The 6,689-nt window shown below is 37.4% G+C and overlaps 1 non-coding gene across 1 annotated transcript; it reads right to left on the minus strand.

The window, feature by feature from the left end:
* Positions 1 to 6,026: 6,026 nt before the first annotated feature.
* On the minus strand, positions 6,027 to 6,133 carry LOC111899965 (small nucleolar RNA R71). Its single transcript, XR_002853088.1, has one exon. It is a non-coding gene; the product is annotated as a small nucleolar RNA R71 (small nucleolar RNA).
* Between the last annotated feature and the right edge of the window lie 556 nt (positions 6,134 to 6,689).

Raw genomic sequence — 6,689 nt, forward strand, 5'->3', positions numbered from 1 at the left:
AACCTAGTTCATAAGAAGAGAAGCGAACATCAACATCGTTGAATAGGTAAAATGTATGATTCATTCAAACTATTATAACATGCATGATTGTGCACCACATCTAGAAAAACATACTCAAACATGTGCTGACGGCCTTACAGATTATAACAAAGCCTTAGATGAAAAGAACATAACGACCCAATAGTTGTACCACTTGAGAGGAAGACTAGAAGACAAGAATCTTAAGGTCAATATGTTAGAAATAGATCTGAAACTAGAGAAAGATGCTAGGTTACTTAGTCAAACTCAGTTAGATGTTGCTTTTAATCAACAGGATTTAGGCCGAGCTGAAATTATACGTTTCAATCAATTAACAGAAAAGCTCTTTAATGAAAGCAAAGCATTCAAAACCGTAGTTAATAATGGGTTTGTAGATAATACTTACAATTGGGGATGGTCAAATAGATTCAATACCGGAGAAAAGTCTCCACCTCGGTGTGATTCCGAACAACCTTATGTTCCACTTGATAGGCCTTTTCATTTTCCCATCAATGACAAGACCTACTATGAAGATATACAATGTCATTTTGGAAAACTTCATGTTTTAAGCAATCACTACGTCATTGAAGAGATTCTCCCAGACACATCGAGACTTTCTGATGAGTGTTACTCTATACCAGTAATTGGAACAATCTTTCATGGATCCGAATCTGAAGTGGATGAAGAGATCATTTTAGAAGGACTAAATTTGTCCCCAAAATCTTATGTTGACGAAGAGATAATCTTAGAAGGACCGAACTTACCTTTAAAAACAGATGTCACTGAAGTTGTGAGTACTACATCCTATGCAGTATTTTACTCTTCGGCTCAAATAAAAGTCTCACAAGAGACTTCTGTTAAGTCAAATACAAATATTCAAGCTCTTCCATAAGGACTAAGAATATACAAGTTTAAAATTGGACAGTGTTCCAGATGTCATGAACTCTAGAGTTCCGATGACTCCTCACCAAGACCCATACCGAAGTCCAGACTTTTCAAAAGAAAAAGACCTACATTGAACAAATTGGGAATTTTTTTCACCAAAGGATGAAGCAAAGAAAGCCTTAAAATTTGAAATTAAATCTCGCATTGAGAAAAGGCAAGCTGAGTCAAATTCAGTTGGTGTAGAAAATAAAAGGTCATCATTTTCAAAGAAATTTTTTTCTAAAGAGTGTACGGTAGGAAAATCCTGTTCAAAATAACTCTGCGCATAATAATTTTTTCAAAATTAACTCTTTACAGAAGTTAAAAAGAAATCAAAATTTCAAAAGTCCCAACAGATGACCTAGTCCAAAAAGGTCTCATAGTCCAAAACCAATAAAATGTAACAACACCACAATTGTTATTCATGAGAACAATAAATCTGACCAAAAGCTTAAGACTATCATGATTGATGACATCGCATTTTTCAATTGAAGGAATAAATAAAAGTATGAAATGAAAAAAAATCTTGATAAACATATTGATTACATTCCAAATTCTATACCTAGAAAAACATTGAGTATAAATGAAAAGAAACTCACATTTAGCACTCATCCACCCATTAAGAAATTTGCCTTTAAGTCTAAGAAAGCGGATCTCATTTTAATGAAAATTTGGAAAAGAAAAGAGGTTCAGAACACCACATCGCCAAAAGTTGTTAAATCATACATCACAACAACATCTCACACTGCAGATTCTTTTCACAAATTTGTTAAGAAATCATACGATGTTACTACGGGCCCAAAACTAATTAATTATGTAGGCAATGTGCAAGGAGGATCATAAAATTGAATGGTTAATTCATAGTGCATACTCCTTTCATATGATGAGAAGGTTGGAATACCTTCGTGACTTTAAGTCAGTCACACATGGTGGTCACATAACTTTTGGAAATGATGCTAATGGAACAATTAGAGGGTATGCTGTTTTAACAAATGGAAACTTTTCAATTCAAAGGGTTGCCTACATCGAAGGCCTAAAATATAATCTTATTACTGTTGGGCAACTCTGCAAGGTTGGTCATCGAGTTGAATTCGATGATGAATACAACTACATCATGAAGAAAGATAGATCAAGGTGTCTAATCAAATAAAAGGTTGTTGGAACAATGTTCCCATTAGACGTATCTCTAGTCATTGGTAAACCGCGACTATGTTTTTTTTGTCAAAAGCAGTCTCCGAGGTCAGCTAGGGTGTGATCATCCGTTCGAAGTTTGATCACATTGCCCTCACCTTGGATGTGCATTATGTGGTCCTTTCTCTTTGATCTAGGGGTGGCACTGTAAATTGAATGTAATTCATGTCTAGGGAGTGACTCCTCTGTCCTGAACTCTTGGGAGACAAACTCTATCTTAATGTGCGTTTGTAATCCTTCTTGCGTATTACCTAGCGGTATTCAGCTTGTTCTGGGGTCGTGTGTTTCTAGACCTATTGTTTTTCGATGCCCAATCTCCTACATTGGAGCTTTCCACTCGTATACACTAAGTGTGGTGATTTTTTTGCGTTTGCCATATGGGCGGCTTGGCGGAGTCTAGCGGTCTCGTGTTTCTTGTTGAGTGTTCATTTTTTTGAACATTGCTTCGTCTTGTTGGTGCTTACACCAAAGTTTAGCATAGGCAATGAACTGTTTTCAATCCTAAGTGGTGAAATTTATTTTGTGCCTCGTGTCAGATTGAAGGCTACTTCTCTGACATCAGATCTTGGGGCCAAGCGATGTAGCTGAGAGGTTGTTGGCGATTCCCCGATCTAGGATTTTTCGATCCTGATGGATGCTCGGTTCTTGTCCGCTTAATGAAACGGTCGGCAGTAACTAAAGAGAACCTGGCTCCTCCTGGGGTGATAACAGGTGACCCCATATCGTCTTATGCCCTGTTGACCGGCTGGATGATGGCTATTGGTTAGAGTCATGGCATGTTAGTTTCGAGAAGGTATGAGAACCTGGTATCCTAGGTATTCCTCAACAGCATTTTCTGGGCTGTCGATCGCATCTCTGTATGCGTTGGGCTGATATGCTCCTGGTTGAGGCGTCCCTCTGGAGACGACTCTCAGGCCACCTTATGCTCTGGTTTTGCTTGCATGATTCCTTTCTAAGGGCAAGTGTCTTTTTTTCCTGGCTATGATTTCCCTATTACGAATTACGTAACCATGACGCTGACCTTTTTGTCATTTAAGAGATCGCTTGTAAGAGACTCGCGCGAGAAGTGACCCAACAAATATTTGAGTCGATTAGAGATTTATATGGCATTGGTGATCTATTTTTTGTTGATGACTCTTCCCCAGAGGGCATTAGTCGGTATCTTCTTGATTCGATGGTCAAAGGATGCTGAGGGAACCTGTTCTGAGCGTTGGTACTCGCGACTTCCTCTCAGGGGTGTGTTTGACCTTTAAATCCCCGCTAAATCATGTCAATTCTTACTCCATGTTTTGGTATCTTTCGCCCTTCTGATATTTGACCCTATGGGTGACAACAACCCTATTGGTGGTAGATAGACATTCACCGAGGGTCGGAGAGTGTTCTGATCTGACTTCCTGTTGCTGGAAGACGCCTTTTCTATGTCCTTCTTTGTGTGTTGTTTTGTTCTTTATGAGGGGATTTTGAATATTGCTCTGAGGCGAGGTAACTTCTACTTGGTTATTCAAGGATTGGCCTTCCACATCCTTGATAATGAACTTGCATGGACATGGCGTCATTTGCGTTTTTATTGGGGTCTGAGAAGTTTGATATTGCCATATTTATACCTATTTTTAGGCAATATTTAAGTACATTTTTATATATAAGTTGGTAATTTGTTTAGAATAATGGTACTTATGGGTTTAAATGTTATTTGCAGCCAAAAAGAAGACATTTTGAAGAAAAGGGACTAAAAACGTTAAAGGAAGAAACTTTGGGAGTTAAAAGATTAAAGGACAAGAAAATCAAGAAAAAGCATTCTCACGTCATGAGAATTGGAAGATTCACGACATGAGCATAAGTTCTAGAAGATATGTACGCGGGTGAAGGAATCCTTTCCGAACACGGTTATCTTGTATTCACGACGTGAATAATTTATTGTTCACGACGTGAATTATTAAAATCGGGAAACTATATATATCCTTGACCATTGCGAATTGAAGAGACTTTTGGCAGAAGAAAGAGATTCCAAAAGGCGAAATTCAGAAGAAAAATAGATCTGGAAGTGGTTTTCAACACCAAAGAAGAGGAAGTTCATAATTTGCTTTATAAACTTGGTACACTAAACATGTGTTTAATTATAGCTTTTAACTGTTTAGCTATTATATGTCCAGCTAAATCTAGCTGCTTCTGTTAGCTAGATGAGGCTGGAACTCATGGTTTGAATGCATTAGATTTGACTTTATTTGTTGGTTATATGCTTGTGTTGATTGATTTTACCTATCATGTTTAGTTAATGATTTAAGTGCTTTAAATTCTTGTTCTGTGTAGTTAGTGAACACAAATTTGCATGAATATGAATACCTAATAACAAAGTGAAAAATAGTTTATTAGAGATAAGATCAAACCAATCATAGATAAGTAATTGAATCATTGAATTAAGTTGTGTTAGAGAACGCATATTATGACTGTAATTGTGTTTTGATTAATCAATCTTCATAGCTCCAATCTTATTTAATAATTGATTATGTGTTAACTATTGTGTGACCATACATAGATTTACATATATTGATTAATAATTAGTAGGTTTAGAACTAAACTGCTAATACTTCTTAAATTGGTAACCAACGGTAATAGTCTTGACTAATGTATAACCATTGAGTGAAAGTGGATTCGAACTAACAAAAGTATTTTGTTTATTGATTGATTTTTGTTAAAGAATTAAGTTTATCTAAACTTGCAAAATTAGATACAAACCCTTTTAGCTTATTAATAATTAGATTAATTTAGTAGTGAATATATAAATTAATAACACCGTTCCCTGTGATCGACACCTGACTTACCCAAGCTATACTGTAATCTAACTAGGTACACTGCCTATAAGTGCATAGTTAGTCTAAGTTTGTTAGGTTATATATATTAAAATTAGTGGGTACTTCCGTGCACATCAAGTTTTTGGCGCCGTTGCCGGGGAACGACTTAGTTTATTAGTTTATTTAGTTGCATTAGATTAATCGATCCTTTTTGTGGGATAAAACCTGCAAAAAGTTAATTAGTTATTTTTTGTTTATTAGCTTAGTTTATTAGCATATTATTTTAGAAAAAATTTTGATTTTTTTTTCTGTCACAGAACTCACAACGTGAGCTATATACACTCATGACGTGAATGTTGTGATTCTTAGTTTTCCTTAGTTTTTAGTTTATTTTTTTATTTTAGTTTAGTTTTACGTTTTTATCTTGTTTAATTTGTAGGAGTTCATGACCAGAGGCTCTAACACACCTTTGGTGCCACCGATTGAAGATCCAGAAGCTGCACTTCACAAAAAGACTGATAAGAAGATGCCATTGCAAGAACTATAGTTAACATTTTCAAGGAAGTCGGGAAAGAAGACAGGAGAGTCAAGTTCATCCTCAAAGAACAAGAGCAAGCTTGAACACTTGGATTAAATACCCGTCCAAACCAAATCCGAATACGATACCGAGCTTGAATTTGAAGAACATACGAGCGAACCCGAGAACGAGCCAAGGAACGAGATGGCAAACATTGAGGAGATGTCCATGGGAGCTTACAAGAAGCGGATCCGAGAAGATGTGGGTCCCGTTTTAGTCCAACCCACAATACCTGCCACTTCCACATTCGAGCTGAAGGGGCACATCTTGACTGCACTGAAGGATATCCCATTCTATGGGAAAGATCATGAGGATGCTTTTAAGCATCTAGACGAAGTCAATGACATTGCGGATTACTTCAATGTCCCAAATGTCAATAGAAACACCGTACTGCTCAGGATGCTTCCCATTACTTTGAAGGGAACTGCTAAAGAGTGGTTAAAATCACTTCCACCGGGTATGATCACCACTTGGGCTCAAATGCGTGAGCAATTTATGGACCAGTTTTCCTATCATCCAAGATAGCTAAACTCAAGAAGGAAATAGCCAACTTTGAACAACAGCCGGGGGAGTCATTATACGAAGCATGGGAGCGGTACAAGGGCTTGCTCAGAAATTGCCCTCAGCATGATCTTAATGTGCAACAAGAGATGTCGATTTTCTATGATGGGGTCAAAGTTAAGACAAGAAAACTCCTTGACTCTCAAGGACCTTTGACAAAGAAAAATCCAAGGGCGGTCAAGGAGCTGATTGAAGAATTCGCGAAGCACTCTCGCGAATACCACAACCCTAGGCAAGATGGAATCTAAGGCGGTGGAGGGGCCCAAACTGAAGAAATAGAAGCTATGATGGCTATGCTAAATAATATGGATCGGAGATTGACACAAATGGACAACTCAATTCATGCCATAAGAGTTGGTTGCGAGAGGTGTAGTGGTCCACACTTAACCAAGGACTGCAATTTAGATGAGTTTGGGAACAGAAAAGCTCAAGTGTGCTACTCGAGTGGGGACAAGTATGATGAAGACTAGAGGAAACCAAAGAAGGAGTGGCTGCCATATGAAGAATTTAAGAAGCAAAAAGAAGCTTGGTCTAAAATTCCTGAAAAATTAGCCTTTTATGATTACATCGGAAATAATCCGGCAAAAGAGAAGTATAGGCAAACAAGCCGAGACTTCTACCAAAAGGAG

The sequence above is a fragment of the Lactuca sativa genome, chromosome 8, assembly GCF_002870075.4.
Source record: "Lactuca sativa cultivar Salinas chromosome 8, Lsat_Salinas_v11, whole genome shotgun sequence".
Lineage (NCBI taxonomy): Eukaryota > Viridiplantae > Streptophyta > Magnoliopsida > Asterales > Asteraceae > Lactuca > Lactuca sativa.